Genomic DNA, 22,772 nt, shown 5'->3' with positions numbered 1-22,772 from the left:
ACCAGGGCCACACTGCCCTGCTGGCTTTGCGGGGTAAGGGTGTGAGATTGTCCTGTCTCCATGTGGAGATCCCATACCACGTGGGAAGCACCCAGCTGTGCCAGCGGTTAGGGGTGTCTGAGCTGGAGGAGTGACATTCCTTACCCTGACCCTGTCTCCAGGGCATTTTCCCTCTGCCATCACCACTGGCTTGAGCAGAGCCTCGGCTCAGGAACACAAAGCTGCTGAGGTCAGGCACAGCCCTGCAGAGGTGGGACTGGTGGGGCCAGCACCCACTTCTTGTTCCTGGGGGGTTATGTGTCTCCATCCACCCTGTGCTGGTGGGAACAGGGAGGCACAGGCCTGTCCACAGCCTCTGGGGATGGCCACAGCACAGGTGGGGGTGGCCAGGAGATGGTGCCTCCCCTGGCAAAAAACACCTGCCAACACAATGGGGTGTGAGACACAGCCTTTCACTGCAGGCTGCCAAGCCCCTGGGAACAGTGGGCCTACGTTCAGAGAAATAATGTATAAAAGTGAAGAAAGGGCAGATAAAGATTCAAATAACCATACTTTTCCAGGTACAAGTGCAATCACAGGCACCGTTACACATACAATGGCAGATACAAGTACAGATTCAGTTCCACGAACAAGTACAGATACAAGTAGAGTCCCTGAGAGATACCAGAGGGATAGAGAGACCATTACACAGGAAGCTATTGATACAAATACAAATGTGGCTGCAAGTCCAGGTACCAGTAGAGATGCAGATACAAATGCCAGTACAGATGCAGGTACTCATATAGATATTATTACAGACACCGATACCAATACAGACAGAGACACCAATACCGAGACCTGCAATTGCACCTGAAATTCTATCTGCATCTGCCATCGTACCTTCAATGGTATCTGCAGCTCCTATGGCTTCTGCAACGGCATCTGCAATGGTATCTGCATCTGCAGTAGCATCTGCTATTTGTGCTGGTCGGTGGCAGAAGGGGGAGACACCACGGGCCACAGTGGAGAGGAGAGACCCAGCAATGCCCCTCCAGCCTGCTGCTGGCCTGGCAGCAGCTCCAGCTGAAGCGTCCTCACAAGCACTGCCCAGCCATCAGCCTGCTGCTGGCCTATCCCCTGCAGGGACAGAAGTGACCTCACAAGGAACTTCCATGCCGTTTGCATGCTGCTGGCCTATCACCTGCAGAGAAAGATTTGACCTCACAGTGAATAGCCACGCCACGTTCCTGCTCCTCCCTACCTGCTGGCAGAAGTGGCCCCACCAGCCCCCGCCCCAGCCGTCACCTCACTGCTGGCCCCTTGCTGGCCCCCCAGCCTGCCTCTCCCCTGTCCCCCTGCCCTCTGCTCTCTGCGCTCGCACTGGCAGGCACCGAGCCCCACAGTGCCACACGCTGCACCTCCTGTCTTAGCTCACAAAGACCCTGTTAGAGTTTGCTTTGTTCCGACAGGGCGGAATAAAAAATACAACTGAAAGAAAATAAAAAGAATATTATGCACAACAGCTTATATTCCAAGCGTTTGTAACTTGTAGACAGATGCAGATGCCACTGCAGATGCCGATACCATTGCAACTGCCACTGTAGATGTAGATACCATTTCAGATACCATTGCAGATGCAAATACCATTACACATTAAGGTAGCATGGCAGAGGCAATTGCCACTGCAGGTGAGGACACCGCTGCAGAGGCAGAAGCCACTGCAGATGAAGATTTCCTTGGAGGTATTGTTGCACAGATCATTAGGCCAAAGTTTTGATATTCCAAGGTTATGTAACTTGCACCCAACCTCTGTCCTCCCCAGAAACAACTTCTCCATTTTCTCCACCACACTCTACCCAGCAACAAATGTAAAGGAATAAGGAAATTAAGTTCCCTTTTAGTACATCAAGTTAAGGAAACAAGACTGTCAATTGTGTTTTATGGTTATTGTCCGTGTTACATTGCCAAGTTCACAGATAAAAAGAGGAAGAAACTCCTATAAACTGGGTCAGAGGAATAGTAACTCTCTCAAAGTTTCTTCCAGACTCAGTCAACAAAATCAGCCACAAAATGAATCATAGAATCATTAGGGTTAGAAAAGACCCTTAAGATCATTGAGCCCAACTGTAAACCTAAAATTGCCAAGTCCACCACGAAACCATGTCCCTAAGCGCCACGTTTATACGTCCAATGCTGCACAAATGCCCCAGCTGCAGTTTTCTCAGAGGGGTCCTCCTGTTCCTGCAGTGCTTGTGCCTGCTGGCATTTGCAAGGTGCCTGCCAAGACAATGCTACGTGTAAAACACTCAAGCCTCCAGCTGGTACGTCTTTGACCTGCATTTGGAAGAGTAACCACGTTGTGCAACTCATCAATCCATAGAAAATCAAGGACATCAGTATTTGCATTATCCAGCCCCTCCACTCTCTGTTCATGCAAAGCAAAAAAAGCACAAAACGTTCCTACGAGGAAGGGTTCGAACGGAGGCTGGTATTTATCCTACAGAGTTGCAAAACCCCCACGGAGAAGAGGGAAACTTATTCCCTGGCATGCCAGGTTTTTTCTTCGGAAGTCTGTAAAGCAAGTGTCTTATGACGGGCCAAACTCAGCCTCTCCTGCTGCCTTGGCATGCACTGATCTAATGACACATTGCTTTACTGGGCTTGCAGATGAAGATGACGGTTAGCCTTGGGACAAGCTGAGGGTTTTCCAGGATTTTCTGCCCTGTTCAGCATTCATGATCTATGTCCCGTTTGGCAGAAGTAAAGATTGAAAACAGAAATGGATAAGGTTGATCAATGGTGAATCATTCTCATTTATATGGTATATATGGAATATATGGAATATAAAGGTGGATAATAATTATTATAATGGTGACAATTTTATTAGAAATAAGATGATATTATTCAAAATAAATAACATTATAAAGAAGGCTTGTCTTTTCTGTTGGCTACTGACTGGCTATTACTCTTACCATTCACGGACAGCTTAGTAGGAAGGAGATGCTGTTTTGTATTTCTGAGCCTTGTGAGTAGTTGTTTAGGATGTCCCCATAATGAAGACAGCCAAGCTAACTCCCTGACTTGCAACCGCACCAGGTAGAGAAGGAAAATGCTGTCGGGTTTGTGCTCTTGATCAGACATCTAACCATAGAAGTTTACCAGAGTGTGATTGCTCCCATGAAAGATACCTGGGTTTTATAAAAACCATTCTGCTTTTATAGCGCACAGTATTCCTAAACCTTGCCATTTTGAGCTGAAGGAGGAACAACCAATGCCTGAGGAGAAGCACCTTTGCTAATTTTGCAGTTAGAATTCTCCTCACAGGAGAATTTGGAGCAGGGTTATTTCTGTTTTCTGCGAGGAGCAGTTCCTACATGTGTCTAGTGTTTTGCATCACATGTGTTTTGCATCAAAAACTGATTTTGCTTATGAGCTGCCTTGACACAGGATTTGTGAGCCTGGCTTTGCCTCCTACCTCTCCTCCTTCTGCTTGCTGGCCATGGCTCCTTCTGGCTCTGCCAGGGTGGAGAGCAAAGCAGGGGTCTTTCAGGAGGCACATCTCTCTGGCGTGCCACGTGCGCCTCTAGTCCACGGTCACCTGGCTCTTCCGAGTCAAACTCTGGAAAGCAAAAGCACGAGGACTGATGTATGTTGGGGTCAGCTGAGCTTTAAAAGTCATGACTACCCCTGATGATTCAGTAGGGTAAACTAGATCCAAAGAATGTGCGGGAACATGACTTCTGTGAAGTACAAAAGGAAAAACTATGTCCCAAAAGAAAATGGACATCAGTTGTCTCCATCGGCCCTCTGATACCATCTGCTCTGCAAGCCCTGCTGCCCTCCTTGGGAAGGATTCCAAAAACAGTATGTCACTCAGGAGATGTCAGACCACTAGGTCTCACCATGAAGAATGACAAACGGTTCCTGGTTGAGTCAGTGGGGACCAGGCAAATGCAGCAGAAGGACAATGACAGCCCATCTGCTAACCATCTCTGTCAAAAACATGTCTCTTTCTTCATAATCTGATCTTCCTGAGAGGAAAAGGCAGAACAGGGAACACACCATCTATTGGGTCAGGACAACCATGGTCTCTTCCTACCCCTGCCAGAAGTGCCCTTGAGGAAACAGCACACCTGAAATGCATCTGCTTGATTGGAATTGTACCTGTCTCCCACAGCAGAGCTAAGAAACTTTCCATGGAAAATCACAGAATCATAAACTAAGGGCTATTGTGTACACAAGATGACCTGCACTTGTCAGTGGGAAGGGCACGAGACCCAAACTTCCACACCAGACCATGTCAAATGCTGTCTCAGTGGGGAAAAGCCTCTGTGCATCTGGGCAGCAGTGCAGCAGGCTCAGCAGGGCCCGAGCTGTGGGGATGTTCACAAACCTCAGGCCATGTCTGATGAGCATCTGGAAAGAGGAAAGAAAGAAGCCCTGGCTTGTTTCCCAGAGCGTGCGCTGTAACCTGAGGCAAGGTCACTGAACCTCTGGATAAAGGTCACCCTCCTTAGCATTGTTTGTTAGTGTTAACAGCAGCTAATTGTAGGGTGTTCTAATGGCAAGAATTAGGGAACCTTAACCCGAGGTGATGTTCCCAACTGCGTCAGGAAGTGATTGTTGTAGGTGCAGCTGAATCCATGAGGTTTTGGTTTTAGATGACAGTAAAACCCCTTCAGCATCCTACCTGCCTGCACATCAGCACGCTCCCTGCCATCCTCAGGCTCAGGTGCTTTTGGCTACAGCTTCCTCTGTGCTCGCTGTTTGGCCACTGCTCTTCTGTGGATTTCTCTCTGCCTTGGAGTCTAAGGACAAATATCTGGCATCCTCTGGGCTGAGGGGAGGAGGGAAAAATCCAGATTACTTCCTAGATGTACATGCTACTCAGGCTACCTGCTGGCCAGACTTATACGGAGAGCTGTAAACTAGATTTATGGGGGATGAGGGGAAGGAGAAGGAAGAAGAGGAAGAACACGAGGAGGATGAGAAAAAAGATGAGGAGGAAGAAGAGGAGAAGAATAAGCAGGAAGAGGGGGAAGGGGGAGGAAGAGGTAAAGGAAGATTTGGGGAGGAAGAAGAGGAGGAGGAAGAAGAGGAGGAGTAGGAGAAAGAACTAGAAGAAGAGGAGGAGGAGCAGGAAAAACAAAAGGAGGAAGAATAACAGGAGGAGGAGGAAAAGAAGGAGGATGAACGTGAGGAATAAAAAGAGAAGGAGGCAGAGGATGAGAAGGAGGAGAAGAAAGAACAGGAGGAGGATAAGGAAGAGGAGGAACAGGAGGCGCAGGAGGTACAAGAAAAGGAAAAAGAGGAAGAACATGCAGAGGAGGAAGAAAAAGGAAAAGAGGGAACAAGAGAACAGGTGGAACAGGAGGAAGAGGATAAAGAAAAAAAGGAACAGGAAGAAGAGGAGGAGGAGGAAGAGAATGAAGAAAATGAACAGCAAAAGGGAGAAAAGGAAGAAGAGCAGGAGAAGAAAGAACGAGAGGAGTAGAAGCAGGAAGAAAAGCAGGAACAGAAGAAGCAGAAGGAAGCAGGGAAGGAGGAGGAGGAAAAGGAGCAAAAAGAGGAAAAAGAAGAAGAGGAGGAACAGAAGGAGGAGAGGAGGAGGAGGAAAGAAATTGGAACAGGAGGAGGGAAAAAAGGAGGAGAAAGAGAGGAGGAAAAGGAAGAGCAGGTGTAAGTACCAGAGGAGGAAGAGGAGGAGAAGGGAGAGGAAGAAGGAGGAAGAAAATGAAGAGGAGGAAGATGACAAGGAGGAGGAAGATAAAGTGGAGGACGAAGAAGAAGAGGAAGAGGAAGAGGAAGAAGAAAAAGAGAAGGAAAAGGAGGAGGCTGTGTTGGAGGAGGAGGAGAAGGAGGGGTAGAAGGAGAAGGATAATGAAAACCAGGAAGAACAGGAGGAGGAAGAACTTGCGGAGGGTAAACATGCAGAGGCAGAAGAGGAGGAGGAGGAGGAGAAAGAGAAAGAGAAGGAGAATGAGGAAGAGGAAGTATTGGAGGAAGACAAAAAGGAGGAGAAAGAAGAAGAACAAGAGGAGGGGAAAGAGCAGGAGGAAGAACAGGATGAAGAACATGAGGAAAAACAAGAAGACACAGAGCAAGAGCAGGAAGAGGAGCAGTATGAGGAAGAACAGAAGGAGGAAAAGAAGGAAGGACAAGAGCAGGAGGAGGAGGAAGAAGAAGAAGAAGAGGAGGTAGAAGAGGAGGAAGAAAAGGAGGAAGACGATGTACAGGAGGAGGAAGAGAAGGAAGAAGAGCAGGAGGAGGAAAAGGGGAAGAAGAACAGCAGAAGAGGAAGGAGGAGGATGATGAAGAGGAATAACAGGAAGAAAAGAAGAGGAGGAAGAAGAGGAGGAGGAGGAGGAGGAAAAATAGAAGAACAGGAGGAAAAGCAGGAGGAGGAAGAGGAAGAGAAGGAAGATCAGGAGGAGGAGGAGAAGAAAGGAGAAAGAATGAGGATGAAGAGGAAAAGGAGAAGGAGGAGGAAGAAGAGGAGGAACTAAACAGGGAGAAAGGAGAACAGAAGGAGGAACAGGAGGAACAGGAGAAAGAGGAGAAGGAGGAAGAACAAGAGGAGGAGGAGGAGAAGGAGGAAATACAGGAGGAGGAACAACAGGAGGTGGAAGAGGAAGAGGAAGAAAACAGAAGGAGGAGGAAAATACAAAGATCAGGAGAAGGAGGAGGAAGAAGAGCAAGAGGAGGAGGAGGAAGAAGAGGAAGATGAGGAGGAAGAACAGGAGTAAGAAGAGGAAGAAGAGAAGGAGGAGGAACAGGAGGAAGAACAGAAAGTAGCACAAGAAAAGGAGGAGGAGGGAGAGAAGGAACAAGAGGAGGAAAAAGAGAAGAAAGAGGAATAAGAGGAGGAAGAAGAACAGCAAGAAGTACAGGGGGAGGAGGAACAGGAGGAGCAAAAGGAGGAACAAGACAAAAAAGAGCAGGAGATGGAGAAGGAGGAAGAGGAGGAAGAATCAGAGGAAGAGCAGGAGGAAAAAGAACAGGAGGAAGAGGAGGAAGAAAAAGGGGAAGGAAGAACAGGAAAAGGAGGAGGAGGAAAAGGAGGAGGAGAAGGAAGAGGAAATGCCTCCAAATTCCCTCTACCTTGTCAGCACATCAAAAGGAAGGAATGGAGCACCTGCCACATCCATTTATCCTTGGGGATTCACACAATTCAAGCCTTCTGGTGAAGCCATTACTCACAGGAGTCGTTCCACGGCGCTGCCGTCGCTACTTTCGGGAACAGAGGGGACAGCTCTGGATGACAAAGGCTGTCAGGACACTATCCAGAAAGAGAAGATCAGTGCAAGAAGATCCCTGTCACCTAATCGCAAAGAAATAATTCTAGGTCAATGAAATGAGGACCAAAACCAAAATACACAGAACAGCAGCAGTCACCAAACCTCTTCCAGTGGTAGTTTTAACTGCTGCAGAGCTGCACGCAGACAAACTTACCGTCACTGTCACAGGACCCCAAAAGAAGTCATAATGAGCAAACAGTAACCCTACCCATAGCCCATATCTGTCTAGCCTTTAAAGGTAGAACAGCTCAGCCTACAGCTCTGGAGGTATGGAGCAGCCTCTACTTAGACCCTGTGTCAACCTGCTCAACGATCTGTCTAGAAACTCAAATGATAATTACCCTTGAAAGAGGATGGAACCTGGGCGGAAGCAGGGAGAAAGAAAGACATTGGTGGAAAAAAGGAAAAGCGTAGGCACGTAACTAACAAAGGAAGGAGCCAAGTTATGCCAAAGACCAGCTCGGCCCAACTCGCTTTTGCTGGTGAAAAGCTGTGCAGCTTGGAGGATAAGAAGCTGAGTTTGGTGCTGGGATGCACACAAATGTCTGAGGTCAGATGCGAAACAGCACAACAACCTCGACAGGGCTCCTTTCCACTGTCCCCGTTCCTGTATGCATGCTGGGACTTCCTCGTTCCCTGAAGTCCTCCCACACTAACAGGGATGTGGCATCTGTCCAGTCCATGTGCCATGAGGAGAAACAGTTTTGACCATGAAGCACATAACTGCATCTGCAGAAGCAAAGGGGCAGAGGCACCCTGGCTTCGGAGATGCCCAAAGCTGCCCTGAGCCCCGGGAGCCCCTGGCACCTGGACATTTGCTTGGCCCTGAAGCCCTGGGGGGCCTGCCAGCACTGGGGAGCCCTGGGGACAGAAGGGAAGGACAGCGGGGAGAGTGACGGGGCTCTGTCCTTCCTTCTGGCCACAGGAGGATGCCCTGGGCCACGCCAGGACAGGGCCTCTCTCCTCCTCACAGACCGGGGCAAGGTGCGGCCTGAGGAAGGCCCTGGGCGCTTGGCTCAGCGCAGGAGGTGCGACCCGGGGCTCTCCTGCCAGGTGCCGGCCTGGCCAATACCAGTCGCTCCCCATCACACAGCTCCTCCTGCCCAGGGCTGTGGCTAGCAGCACAGACAGACCCGCATTTTGGGAAAGACTTGCCAATCCAGAGCAAATCCAGGGCAGCTCCCCTCCTGTCCCCTGCCCTCCCCTCCTCTCATGGCCCCTCCCCTTCCCCCCCCTTTCCCTCCCCTCCCTCCATGAGCACGCCCAGACCCCATGAGCGGACCAAGGGACAGCAGAGCTGTGCACACACCTTGCGCTGCTGAGAGAACAGCTCTGGCTGGAATGGCCCTTCTTGAAGGCTGTCTCCCCACAGGCCCAGTGTCGCAGCTGGCTGAGGAGCGAGCTGTGACAGGGGGTGAGATGCCGCGGCCGGCGGGCTGGGTTGGGTGAGCGCAGCAGGACGAGGCCTGTGCCCCGACAGGGCCCTTTCCAGGACAGCCTCTCTCCTCAGGAGAGGGCCTGGACAGAAGCTGCTGGCATTTGGCTTTATTCCTCTGAAGATGCCTGAATTAAACCCCCAAAAAGCTACAGGATAATAACCGGCAGCTCCTCCTGCCCAGGGCTGTGGCTGCCCGAAATCCTCCCCCATCACCAGGACCCAGCCCCGGGGTCTGTGGCGGTGCGGGGGGGCAGTGGTCACAGGGCAGCTCTGTGAGGAGAGGCCAGGGCTGCCTGTGCCAGCCCGGCAACAGCCGCGTCATTGGCCACAGCTGAGCCAATCAGCAGAGCCAGAGGTGGCCTGTCAGTCACAGGCAGCCTGGGGCGGGGCCGGAGGGGGCAGAGGCCAAGTGGCCTGAGGAGAAATGGGTGAGAGAGGGACAGCGGGCAGCCGGGGTGAGGGGGGAGCGGGCTGGGGCTGGGGCTGGGGCTGGGGCTGGGGCTGGGGCTGGGGCTGGGGCTGGGGGTAGGGGTAGGGGTAGGGGTAGGGATAGGGATAGGGATAGGACCACAGCCAGGCCCAGGCCCAGGCCAGGCCCAGGGGTGCAGCAGGCGCAGGAGCAGGTTTCTCCCAGCGTGGATGGGCCTGGGGAGGGACCTGGAGACCTCACCACCCACGGGCCCCAACATGGCCCAGTTCACCAGCCCTGGGCCCATGTGTTCAGCCCCGGGGACAACCCCACAACCAGGGTCAGAACGGTTCCTGCTGCTGCCCCGTGGGTCGCCAGCTCCCAGTCAGGCCTGAGCCAGAGTGCAGGTATCTGAGCTGGGGTGAGATGGAGGAGACTGGGAAACAGTTCATTGGGAAGATGCAACGGAAGAAGGCACAGTGTGTGTGGCACAGGGATTAACTGACACCCTCAGTTTCGTACCTGGATCAGTACTGCACTTGCACATTGAGCAAGCCCCAGTTCAGAGCAGAAATTGCTGTTGCCAGAGGGCTGGGTGCCAGAGGGCTGTTCCTGCTCTCTCCTCCACGGTGTGACCCGAGCGCACGACTGCCCTGCCTGCTCCTACCTTGGTGCTTTGGGACCTCAGGGGGGAAAAGGAAAGACGGACTCGTGTAGTTACGGGGTGTCTTGAGGTGTCCTGGGTTTGCTTTGCTAACCTCTTCTGTAACGTTTGCTGGGCTATTCACTGGATAGTTGCATAGAGAGGCAAATTAGGCCATGAACTATGTTTCCAATTCAGGGTTTCCTCTTACAGTAAAACATGCTTCCATTTTCTCATAGGTAGCAGCCTGAAAGATGAAGCAGCATGTGCCTCTTGTGAAAACAAGTAACGAAGGATGGTTGTATTCAGTTGATCCTTAATTGCTTCCTGGGTAGGAAAATGGTGCATTAATTTAATCTTTGTGTCTATGCAGGGCCCTGATAATGTTACTGTGTAGGCACCAAGTCTGTGGGTGTCTGGTGTTCTGCATATTTGTGACTGACCTTTCTTGTTTCTTTAATGAGGAAAATCTGGCTATGTACTCCTCAGGAGAGAAAGAAATGCAAAGAACTGATGAAGAAGGAGCTGCCAATCAAGGTTGGAGTGTAGGTTGGTTCTGGTTTTAAATTTTCTCAACTATTTTCTAGCAAAAGCCTTGTCTTAAACGGTTGAAATGAGCTGAACCACTGGGCATTTTTCATCCCTGCCCAGTTCTGTATCGCTATAGACTTCAGCAGCCATAGTCATGGACTCCAGGCCTGTCGTGTGGTGAGGTCAAAGCAGGTATTCAGAAGACAAAAAGGGTGGTTTTCCAAACTGTTTATGAGAGAGAAGGCAACAGCTGGCTGTAGACAGGTGGCAAGAGAAAGAAATGGGCAGTGCCACTCAGCATGAGGAACAGTGATGTGGGTACAGCGGCAGCATGACAGTTTCCATGGCCTTGAGCAGCACAGCAGGAATTTTCAGGCCGCAAGGCTGGCTGCCAGGGGTGTGTGAACAGCTCCTGTGGAGCGTGGAGATGGGCAGGGGAGAGGCCAGTGCTGTTCCTGTTGGTGTGTAGCAGGGGACAGTCGGTGGAAGCTGCTCTCAGGACATATAATTAAGAGGTGTCATCTTGGGACTCAGTGGGAAATCGCATGAGGAAGGAGGCTGAGTCATGAAAGGCCATCTTAACTGTATGTGTGAAGTGACGGAAACAACTTCAGGCTGTTAAGGAGAGTGTTAGTTGTGATTGAGGCAGGACGTGAGACAATGCTTGTAGGAGCTTTCTGAGTGGGTCAGAATGGGGCAAGAGTGCAAGTAAGGACAGAAGAGGCTGTGGCAGTAGTTGAGCTGATCAGATCTCAAATAAGAGGTGATTTGGGCAATACCTGGCGAAGTCAGCATCTTGTACGTGTTGCGCAGACTGCGTGACTTGACCGCTGGCAAGGACAGGAGTGTGCTAGGAGTGTTGGAGTGCCAAGGAATGGGGATGGCAGTGATCACAGACTCATTTCTCCATTTACTGTGGGCTGTCTGTATACCCCTTGTAACTTGTCTTGCATTCAGGAAGAAGTGCCACCCTTTTGGTGAAAAGAAAAAAAAAAAAGAGAAAGAAAGGTAGTGCTTTCCAAGGAATAAAATGTCATCCATTTTAATGAGCAGGTAGGTTATCTGTGGCAGAGCTAGGACTTGGGGTGACATTAGCATGCTTAGTCTTACCATTCTGGAGTGTTAAAAACATTTCCTTGAAACACTTTCCCAACAGAACAAGACCTAACTTTCTGAAAGAGCCGTTTTCCTAGGAGCTGCATCAGAGCTAAGCCGGATGAGAGAGTGTTGCCTGCTGTCAGTCACGGAGGCTGATGACAGGTCACCCATCAGTTTTGGCAAGGACAGAACAAGATGGGTACGTATGCGCCTGTGTGCTGATTGTCTTCAGGTTTTGCAGGTTGTAGGTTTGGCAGGACTGATTCTGTCGTTATCGTGATGGTAACAGCAAAACCTCCAGGCATCTGTGTAAGGCATTTTGGATTTGATGTGATTTGCAAGAGTACTTGAACAGTTTAATGTTCTGTTGAGGTATGGTAGTTGTAGTGTCATCAGAAGAGAGTGAAGACAGAGAAGATGAGGATGGCCAAGATACTCAAAAGTGTTACAAGCTATGACAGCTGAAACGTGTCATTTACAGTTTATATGAACTGTTTTCCTTCAATGTACTGTTCTTTTCAAAGATTTGCAGAGGATGTTTTGGTATTCCCATATCAGAACTCAGTGATTTTGAGTTAAAGCTCTCGAGTGAGATTTAAAAGAAAAAAAAGACCAATGTGTCCTGGAAGGAGAGTAATTACACAGACTCGATAGTCTTACTCATGTAGTTTTTCTGTTCTCCTTAAACAGCAGGTGTGTATTTTTTCGCTTGTGCTGTGCAGTGATTAAAAAGAAAAGAAAAACCTTTGAAACTTCCTCTGCAATTAGGGGTGGGTGAGACACATCACCTGTTCTGCCTTTTGCGCTATCCTGCTTTCTCTTAAACTTGTTTGTATCCTGACTCTCAATTCTTTGCTTTCACTACAGCCAAGACAACGTCAGATACTGTTTTCAGGCCGGTCGTCTCCTGTCAGGCAGAGATGTCCATGTAGACGTGCTCGGTCACAGAGGCCTTGCTGCAAAAGGACTGCCAGGTGGGTGCGTGGTTAGTGGTGGTTCTCCCTTATCCACAGAGCTGCCAGTCACGTCAGTGAATGATGCTTTGGAGGGGTTTCAGATGGGTGGTAATTACAGAAGAATAGTGTGGTTATTACTGTGGTAGTCTGAGGGTATGAGGGAAACAAAGATTTGGGGAGGAGAGGATACTTTTTATCAGCCATTACGTTTTTGTACAATTTTTTACAGTGTTTGTGGGTCACTGACCAGATGATCATGGAGGTGGTGGCTGAGATTGTGTAATGGAAATTCTTTTGTTCTGGAATTGAAGCCCCAATCACCCCCTAAAAGTCTGAGCCTACTGGAGCTGGAAGGATCCAGTTTGTTCTCTTAAAACTGAAGATACTTCAGTTAGAGGAAGAGCCTGTTTGGAAGTTTTAGTAGTATGGGGACAAAGGCCAGTTGGGTTCTGGGGCCCTCGTGGGAGGGGGCTGTTTCTGCCCCATGCCCTTGGCCTGGTGCTCAGAGCTGTGAAGGGGCTTTCCAAAATCCTGCTGGAAGGAGCCAGATGTGGGACGTGTGGCTGAGCTGGGGCACAGGGAGAACTCCTGGACTGGCCTTCAAATCAGCTCTCCCAGCAGAACATTGCCCAGGAGTCACTTTGAGTGTTGCTGTTCTCCTTCAGGAAGCCTGGTGCACACCGAGCACACCCAGAGCTGTTCCTGTGCCAGGAGAAGACTTCACGCACTGCTGAGGCTGATGGTGAGAGTTCCCGCCAGCTGTCCAGCTCAGGAAGATGCAGGTAAGATGCCACAGAGGAGGCACCGACTGGTTGTCACTTCTCTTGCGGGAACAGGATTTAACAGCAGAAGGGAGGCAGGACGAGAGGGCCCATGATGTCCAAAAGCACATCAGACAGCTGGGATAGTCACAATGAGAGCAGAGGGAGAAGGAGATGCAGGTGACCTGGCTGGGACAATGCTTCTGAGGTAACATGTGCCACACAAACACAGAGAGAGACAGAGGCACTGGGAGGTGGTGGAGGGGGTGAGAAAGGTGCCTGGGAGAGAGGGGAGCACGGGGAGATGGTGAAAAAGCCATGGTGTTGGAAGTGAGGACGCTCCTGCTGTGCAGGTGCTTGTGATGTCATAGGTGGCTGAGTAGGTGAGAGGGCAGGAGGAGGACCTGGCTTTTCCAGCTGCTTCTGATGTCACTGGTAGCTCAGTAACTGCCTGGGTATGAAGGGACACCTGGCTTATGAGGAGCTTGTGATGTCACTGGTGGCTCTGTGCTCTTAGGGCAGGAGCATGCAGCTGGCTTGTGGAGCTGCCTGTGACATCCTAAGTCCCTAAATAAGTTATAGGGCAGGAGGAGGCCCCTGCTTTGTTCTGCTGCTTGTGATGTCACATGATCCAAAGTAGGCGATAGGGCAGAAGCAGGCACCTGGCTTACTGTTTCAGGAATTACTCAGCCGCCACCTAGACCATGGCAGGAATTATGCAGGTGCCACCTGAGCAGGGCTCGGCCCTAGGTTCCTGCTCACAGAAGACGGGTCGCCAATCCACTGAGTAAATAAGTGGTTTATTTATGCGACAGGCAGAGCAGCTCGAGCTGGGTGCCTGCAAGGAGGGACCCCTACTGCAGATCACAGACCCCGATTATACCCTTACAGACAGATTTCCCAGAACGTACCACCCATCACCCGATCCCCAAGTCCAGTCATTTAATTCTGGTCGGTGGACTCTTGATTTCCTACTGGTTTTCTTGGTCACTGGGCTGGCCTTCTGCAGTTACCTCATTCTCTTGGAATTGTTTCCTTGGTCCTTTTCTTCTTTATTCAGCTTGCATCTGCCAGTTTCAGCTGGTTCTGTGTTTGCACCATTAGCTTTCTCAAATGTTTACTCTTGGTCAGTTCTTGCTGGCTAATGCGTCAACTCCTTTAACTTCTAGTGCTAAGCAAGGCTATTCATCCTAACAATTCCCAACACGGGTAACCGCAAACTCTACTGGAGCAACTCTGAGAGACTGGACAACATCTGGGGGCGTCTTCTTGGAGGTTGTTGGGAAATGCCTTTGGCCAATTGAAATGACAGCAGATGGCAACATTTAGGAAACTGAATCTTTCACTACTCAGTGTGTTCAGGGCTTCATCACGCATAACGGTAACTTGGAGAGACAAATGCCATAGACACAAACAAACACCCCCCACACACCTTGCTCGTTCTTTCCCCAGCTTTTATTGCTGAGCATGACGTCATGTGGTGTGGGATATCCCTTTGGTCAGTTGGGTCAGCGGTCCTGGCTGTGTCCCCTCGCAGCCTCTTGCCCATCCCAGCCTAGTTGCTGGTGGGTCAGTGTGAGAAACAGAGAAGGCCTTGATGCTGTGCAAGCACTGTTGAGCGATAGCTAAAGCATCGGGGTGTAACCAGGACTGTTCTGGTCACAAATCCAACACACGGCACCATATGGGCTGCTATGGAGAAAATTAACTCCATCCCTGCCAAAACCAGGGCAAGAAAGCCCATCCTACTCCTACCACGCAGGCGACACGCAGCAGAGAGGAGTGTTTGGGCACACCGGAGGGACTGTTGCATCCCACAGCCATCCTGCTGATGGGATCCTTCGATCCCATCTCTTGTAACTACCCAAACGCAGCCAACCCCAAACCCCACCTGCCTGGACGGGCTCCCAGTAGCAGAGACGTGTTGGTGCAGGGGGCAGACAGGGTTTTTGGAAGAGGACTGGGGAGAAAGGGGATGACTGTTTCCCAGGACAAGAGGGGAAATCCATCTCCTCCCTCCCCAGTTATGCTGGCTCCCTGCTGGTGTCATAATGCACCTTCAAATGATGCGGGCTGATGTCACAGGGGGATGCCCCACATCACAGGGAGGTCTCCCCAGCACCGCGGCGGTGACGGCACTTCCCGGCGAGGCCTGGGTACTGCTGGGCACTGCTCGGGGACTCCCGACTGCTGCCCTTCGGAGCTGCTCCACAGCCAGGAGCAGGGTCGGGAGGCAGCGGGGCTGCGCTGGGGGACCCTCGCTGACAGGCAGGACCCTTGCTGACAGGCAGAGCAGGGGCACGTCAGAGAGGAGTTTTGGGCGAGGAGCTGCAAAGAGCGTCCCTTTCCCTGAGCTGAGGGCAAGCAGCAAGCGCGATGGAAGGCTGCTGCGCTGTGGCCATCAGCTTGGAGCTGAGCAGCTTGTTCCCCACGCTCCTGCAACTCTCCACCAAGGGTAAGGGTTTGGGGAGCTCCTTCCCGAGGGGTCGCAGCGGAGCTATCCACTGTCAAAAGCTGCAGCTGCTGGGCTGTGGGGGTGGCTGGACAAGGCTGGGGGCTGCTGCGAGAGCCTGACCAAGGCTCCCACCGGGCTTGGGGGACAATGTGGCAACCAGGACTCCCGGGTCATGGTGCTGGGGCTGCCCTGAGCCACAAGGCTCCCATGGGAATGGCTCAGTCCCCTCGCGAGGGGGGCCATGCAGGACCAGCTTTCCCTGGGAGCTGGTACCTCGTGGCGTTCTGGCTCTGGGATGAAAAGGGGTCCTGCGTCCCCGGGGTGAGGTGTCCTTCAGCTCCCACAGGGCTCTCACGAGCCAGCTGGAAAAGTCTCTGCTGTAAATCAGCCCTTTCCCTTGGACTAGTCTCCTTTGGGAGAACCTCTGTTCCTTCCCACGGGATCCTCTTGTGCCACCGGGTTCATGCCCTGGGCTCTGGGGTGCCAATCCCTTTCTGGGGGTTAGATGGCCACAGCCCTGGTCCTGAACCCTTCCCACATCCCCATTTCTGCCCCAGCCCTGCCCTGGGAGCAGAGTAAGGCTGGCTGGCTGAAACTGGGGCACAACCCAGCTCCGCAGCCATGGCAGTGTTTGTCTGGGCTGTTTGTGGACACCTGCATCTGTCACTGCCTGGGCGAGGAGCTTGGCGAGGGGCTGTGAGCTGGCTGGCCCGCAGCCTGACACCTCTTTCCCTTGCTTTCTAGAGGTTGTTGCTATCTGGGATGCTGTGTCTGCGTACATCCTGGGACAGCTGAAGCTGGACAAGGTGGGCTGGCATCTCGGCCCTCCTTTGCCCTGGAGAGAGAGCCTGGACCCCGGGCAGCAATCCCTCCCTCAGCATCATGGCAGCACACCGAGATAACCCTGTGTGCCCAGAGCTGCTTCTTGGTCAACCAGGAGAGAAAGCAAGTCCAGATGTAGTCTGAGAAAGCATTTGGCGCCTGATAGGGCTTCACCCTTCCCTATAGTCAGAGTGGAGAGACCAAGCAGAGACCCTGAGCATTAGGCTGGGTCCGTACCAAGGATAATCCCTGGGAACCACTCCCATAGGTATTCCTTGTGCTGGAAATGCCTGGAATCTTCTCTATCCACGGGATGCTAGCCAATATTTTGAGGAGGGGAAGAAAACAAATGCAGAACAGGGGCCTTTTCCAAAGCTTTCACTTTTCCCATCTCTAAAATACCCACTCATCAGCCTTTTTGTCTTTTTCCTGGGCAGGGTGTCGTGGTCACAGGACTCGGGACCTTCGCTATGCTCCAAGAGCGATTCCTCGGCGAAGAAGAGGCGCATGTGGTTCGAAGACCCGTCTTCCGGCTGGACATTGATGTGTTATGTGTGCAGGAGCTCGCGTTCCCCACAGTGGTTATCCCTGGTGAGAAGGCAGCGGCCACCCTCCGCTTTCCTCCTCCGTGTCTGGGGGTGGGGTGCATGCTTGCTGCTCTTTGGAAAGGGCTGGGAGAAGTAGGGAATTGCCTCCAACGGTCGGGGGAAGGCTTGAGCTCCTCTAAAACAAACCACTCCGCAAGAGCTGTTTTTATAAACCACCTTTTTGATGGCTTTTTGTTATGAATCTTCCATGGAAATTTGGCCTGCTGTGGCACTGACGATGTTCCTCCTCCTTGCAGACGATGTCAAGATCAAGCCGCTGAACTACAAGTGGCTATCACAAGTCACCTCCTTCCCGCGGCACGTGGTGGAGGACTGTGTGCAAGAGACCATACTCTTGTACTCCTTCCAGCTGAGGAACAGGCAGCGCCTCGCCTTCGCCTTCAAGGACATTGGCGTTTTGTCCTGCAAAGACGATGTCCTGTGCATGCGGTTTTACTATGACTGCGGCACAGGGCTGGAGAGCAAGGCCAGCCGGATTGCACTGCTGCACACTGTAAGTTGCTGAGGTTTTGAGGGCTGCTTCAATGTCTCTGGGAAGCCTATTGAAGGGGGAGCAACCCAATCACCATTGGCCAGCCTGGACGTGGCAGGCCAGCCAAACGCCTTTCCCTATGCTCACCCTGACTGACTCCTCCATTAGCAAAGAAAGTTTCTTCTGAGTTTCTGGGTCCTTGCCCTAAAAATAGCCCGGCAGTGTTATTGCGCAGTCTCAGTGTTTGCTGTGCAGCTTCTCCAGAGCAGAGAAAGGGCTAATGTTCATGGAGGAGGATTTGGAAGAGGGCTTTGGAGAAGTGCCTTTCCTTTGGAGCAGGAGACAGCTCTGCTTCCTTTGGGAGCCAAGAGAAGACTGCCTTGGAAACCTTCTAACAGCTCTGGGTCACTTTGCAGAGGCTGTGGATGCCAGCTGCAGCTGTCTGCGGTGGAGCGACCACCGCTCGGGGGATGCAGGCTGCTCCTGCCGAGGCGTTCCCGAGGTGAGTGCGTTTCCTCCGCGGCCCTTGACCGACCGAGCGGGCGGCTTTCCAGTTCCTGCTCAGCAGTGCACGTTGTCAGGGCTCGCCACTCGGCATCCAGTCAGGGATCCATCCTGAAGTGACTGGTTTCTGGTTAACTAGTGCCGAGTTGGGAATACGTGTGTATTCTCCTGGAGTGACCGGGCGTCGTGATTGTGTTTCTCACGCCCAGCCTGCCGTCATTCCCATCAGAGAGAACCGAGTGCACACGGAGAGGACTTCAAGCTCCATTTTCTGGTGTTGGGGGCAGATTGCCAGTAAACCCTGTGCATGGCCACAAAGGAAAAGGGATGCCATGCCTCGCACGACAGTCAGGAGGGTTAGTGCGGGGAAGCTGCAGAGGGTAGGGGGTCACCCTTCTTCAAGCCTGTGTCATCATTTGCTCTCCAGGTTTCGGTTCATTGTGTTCAGCAGAGCGGTGGTCCAGGCTTTCTCCACCTGGCACAAGAAGGCTGCAGAAAGTCAAAAGATCAGAAGACGTATGGGAATGGGTCCCTGCTGTCCAGGTGGGGCCCTGCCCCACGCTGGGTGACCACAGCCCCACTAAAACGCACTCCCCACGGGGCTGCTCTGAAGAGCTTCCTCCTTTCCCAGGTGCACAGGGGCTTCCTGACAAGCTGCTGCAGAGGCGGGCAAAGATTTCCCTCCCCGTGCTGCCAAGCCAGGGGCCAGGCACGAGGCAGCAAGGCACGCGGAAGAAGTGTTCTGCCAGGTGAGACCTTTGTGGGAAGGGAAGAAAGGGATCCTTGCCCCCATGTAGGAGAGACATCCCCTTTGGACAGTCCGGCTGTAGGGACTCGGGAAGGTCCCTGCCACATGCCCCACGGTTTTTACGAGCTTGTTTCCCCCATTGCAGGCCCCGTAGTGGGGAAGGCAGAGGATGTTGAGTGCACCCCACAGCACTTTGCTTGCCCTTACAACAGACCTGAGGGGCCCTCCTCTCCCATGCATCTGATGGGGCTCAGGAAAGGCTCCCCTGTGCCATGGGAAATGGCCCCACCTCCCCCGCTTCTTGCGCCAGCCATGGGAACTTTGATACCAGACAAAAATGGGAGACCAACCTGCCCTGTGCTCATGCCGACTCCTCCTGGTGTCTCTTTGCAGTGTGCTCCCGCCATGTCCAGGCAGCTCCCCCAGGATGAAGGAGGCACGAAGGCAGGAGCCAGCTCCTCCAGCCATGTCCACTACTGCACTCCCGTCTTCTGAAGGCTGCAGGAGAGCGTTGCAGGTACGTGCGCTGCCTTGCTGCAACTACCATGCTGTTTGAGACTCAGCAAAAGCCTCTTTGTGCAGAGAGCCATCCTGAAAGGATCCCTTGGCGTGCGTTCATTCTAACCTGTCTGTCACGTCCTTCAGATCTTCTTCATGAAAAGGAAGGTGCTGCACACCCTTCCTGCCTGTTCTTGTCCCCTGGGCTGTCACGAAACGGTGTACTCTGCGCTGGGTACTTCTTTTCAGGTGTACTCGTCCCTGGGTAAAGAACTGGCTGGATGGCTGGGCCCAAGGAATGGTGGTGAATGGAGTTTACTCTAGTTGGCGGCCGGTCACAAGCGGCTTTCCCCAGGGCTCTGTGCTGGGGCCAGTCTTGTTTAATATCTTTATCAATGATCTGGATGAGGGGATCGAGTGCACCCTCAGTAAGTCTGCAGATGACACCAAGTTTTGCGGGAGTGTTGATCTGCTTGAGGGTAGGAAGGCTCTGCAGAGGGACCTGGACAGGCTGGATCGATGGGCCGAGGTCAATTGTATGAGGTTCAACAAGGCCAAGTGCAAGGTCCTGCACGTGGGCCACAGCAACCCCATGCAACGCTACAGGCTTGGGGAAGAGTGGCTGGAAAGCTGCCTGGCAGAGAAGGACCTGGGGTGTTGGTGGACAGCTGGATGAATATGAGCCAGTAGTGTGCCCAGGTGGCCAAGAAAGCCAATGGCATCCTGGCTTGTATCAGAAATAGTGTGGCCAGCAGGAGTAGGGCAGTGATCGTGCCCTTGTACTCGGCACTGGTGAGGCCGCACCTCGAATCCTGTGTTCAGTGCTGGGCCCCTGTCCTGGTTTCGGCTGGGATAGAGTTGATTTCCTTCCTAGTGGCTGGTGTAGTACTGTGTTTTGGGTTTTAGTATGAGAATAATATTGATAACACGCTGATGTTTTGGCTGTTGCTAAGCGGTATTTACACTGGTCAAGGACTTTTCAGCTCCCCATGCTCTGCCAGGTGCACAAGAAGCTGGGAGGGGACACAGCCAGGAGTGTTGATCCAAACTGCCCAAAGGGCTATTCCATACCATATGACGTCATGCTCAGTATATAAAGCTGGGGAAGCATAAGGAAGGTGGGGACATTCGGAGTGATGGCGTTTGTCTTCCCAAGAAACCGTTACGCGTGAGGGAGCCCTGCTTTCCTGGAGATGGCTGAACACCTGCCTGCCCATGGGAAGGAGTGAAGGAATTCCTTGCTTTGCTTTGCTCGCGCGCGCGGCTTTTGCTTTCCCTATTAAACTGTCCTTATGTCAACCCACGAGTGTTCTCACTTTTACGCTTCCGATTCTCTTCTCCATCCAGCCGTGGGGGTGGGGGGAGTGAGTGAGCGGCTGCATAGTGCTTAGTTGCCGTCTGCGGCTAAACCACGACAGCCACCCACTACAAGAGAGACATTGAGGGTCTGGAGTGTGCCCAGAGAAGGGCAACGAAGCTGGGGAAGGGTCTGGAGCACAAGGCTGATGGGGAGCAGCTGAGGGAACTGGGGTTGTTCAGCCTGCAGAAAAGGAGGCTGAGGGGAGACCTTATTGCTCCCTACAACTGCCTGAAAGGAGTTTGTAGAGAGGTGGGGTCGGTCTCTTCTCCCAGGTAACAAGTGATAGGACGAGAGGAAATGGCCTCAAGTTGCATCAGGAGAGGTTTGGATTGGATATGAGGAAAAAATTCTTTACTGAAAGGGTGGTCAAGCATTGGAACAGGCTGCCCAGAGAGGTGGTGGAGTCACCATCCCTGAAGGAGTTCAAAAAACATGTAGATGTGGCACTTCAGGACATGGTTTAGTAGGCATGGAGGTGTTGGGCTGACGGTTGGACTAGATGATCCTAGAGGTCTTTTCCAACTGTAATGATTCTATGATTCTATGATTCTGTGCTGGTACCGCAGCAGAGGGGAAGGTGGCGGGAGTGGCGGCTGTGGCAGTGGCTGTTAGCAAAGGGGCTGGGAGGCTTCTCAGCTGCCGAGATCCCCCTATAAATACAAAATAAAGAGCTGTGGGGCTGTTCCCAGCTGGACTGACTGGTTTGTGCCTGGGGATGGATGGGTCTAAAGGGATTATGCACACCCCACGTGTGATCCCAGCACTGCTGTAGGGGCAGGAGGGAAGAAAGTCCACGCGTACCCCACAGCTCAAACACGTGCAGCCCCACTCCTGCACATCCCAACACTCAGGCAGCACGACAGAGGAGGCTCTTGCACTCTTCCCAGGAAACCAGCACAGCCGGTGCCTCCCTGAAGGGCCTGCAGGCTCACGCACGCAGCGTGGAGAAGCAGCAGCAGGGCCAGAAGTCTGTGTGTGATTACGGGACTGTGACCACACTGGGACCGCAGCGCGAGGGCTGCGTTGGAGGGACACGGGCTCTTCAGGAAGGACCCTCTGCGAAGGCGAGGAGGTGGACTTGCCTCCGGCTCGGGGCAGGACAGGAGCCAGCTTATGGGTCAGGATCAACAGGCAGACCAACGTGGGTGCTGTGTTAGCAGGTATCTGCTGGAGACCTCCTGTTCAGGAGGAAGATGGAGATGAGGCCTTCTGCAAACAAGGGAAAGAAGCCTCACATTCGCAGGGCCTGGTCCTGCTGGGGGACCTGCACCACCCTGGTACCTGCTGGAAGGACAATCCAGCAGGGCTCTGTGGGATAATTGCTGGAGGTGACTGAGAAATTAAACTTATATTCCCAATTTTAGGTAAGGCACAGCGTTGAAGAAGATTCCTGGGTGGAGTGCGGCTGACATGCAAGGAATCCATTCCATGGAAGTTCCCTAGGCCTGCAACCTTAGATGTCAGCCATGCCAGGGGAACTTGGTGTGTTGGCTCTAAGAGGCGCTGCTTGGAGGGTGGAGCGGTGTGGAGGCACCGCAGCCAGGCTCTGTGATAACATGGGAACTTGAAGGTACCATGGAACCGATAAGCTGCATATTTGCTACCCTGGGCCAACCGCCTGTCACGTTTCTGACAAAATGCTGTCCTTTTGGTGAACTTTGCTCATTATAACATCATTACAATACCAAAATACACCTCCATCCCAAAAGCTACCCGCCTCCAAGGTGCGACCACCCCTCACTCAGCTTGCGCTTTGAATTTTCCTACCTTATAACTTGAAAAGCAAAGCAAGAAAATTTTACACGAATCATAACAAAGGTATGTATGACTAGAGTCACTCAAACTCCACCTGGAAGGTAAAAAAATAGTATAAAACAGCTTAAGAGACAGAGAATGCTTACAGAAGACACCATCACGTACCACTCTGGCTTCTGGGATCAGTCGATGGGCTGAGCCTCTCTTCCCCCCCATCGGGACGCCTTTGGGTAAGATTCGAACACTTGGTTATACCAAGTGCTTCCCCGGGAAACTTAGAAATGTCTCTAGAGTTGCTTTCTCTCACGTGCCAGCGGGCATGGCAGAGCACAAAAGGTGCGAAAAGCCAGTGATCGCCGTGCCAAAAGCCACAATCTTTATCGGGGGGACGGGGTGAATCCTACCTGGATTCACCAGGTAGGTGAATTAGTCCATCC

The sequence above is a fragment of the Ciconia boyciana genome, chromosome 30, assembly GCF_034638445.1.
Source record: "Ciconia boyciana chromosome 30, ASM3463844v1, whole genome shotgun sequence".
Classification (NCBI taxonomy): domain Eukaryota; kingdom Metazoa; phylum Chordata; class Aves; order Ciconiiformes; family Ciconiidae; genus Ciconia; species Ciconia boyciana.
This window is presented reverse-complemented; position numbering follows the sequence as displayed.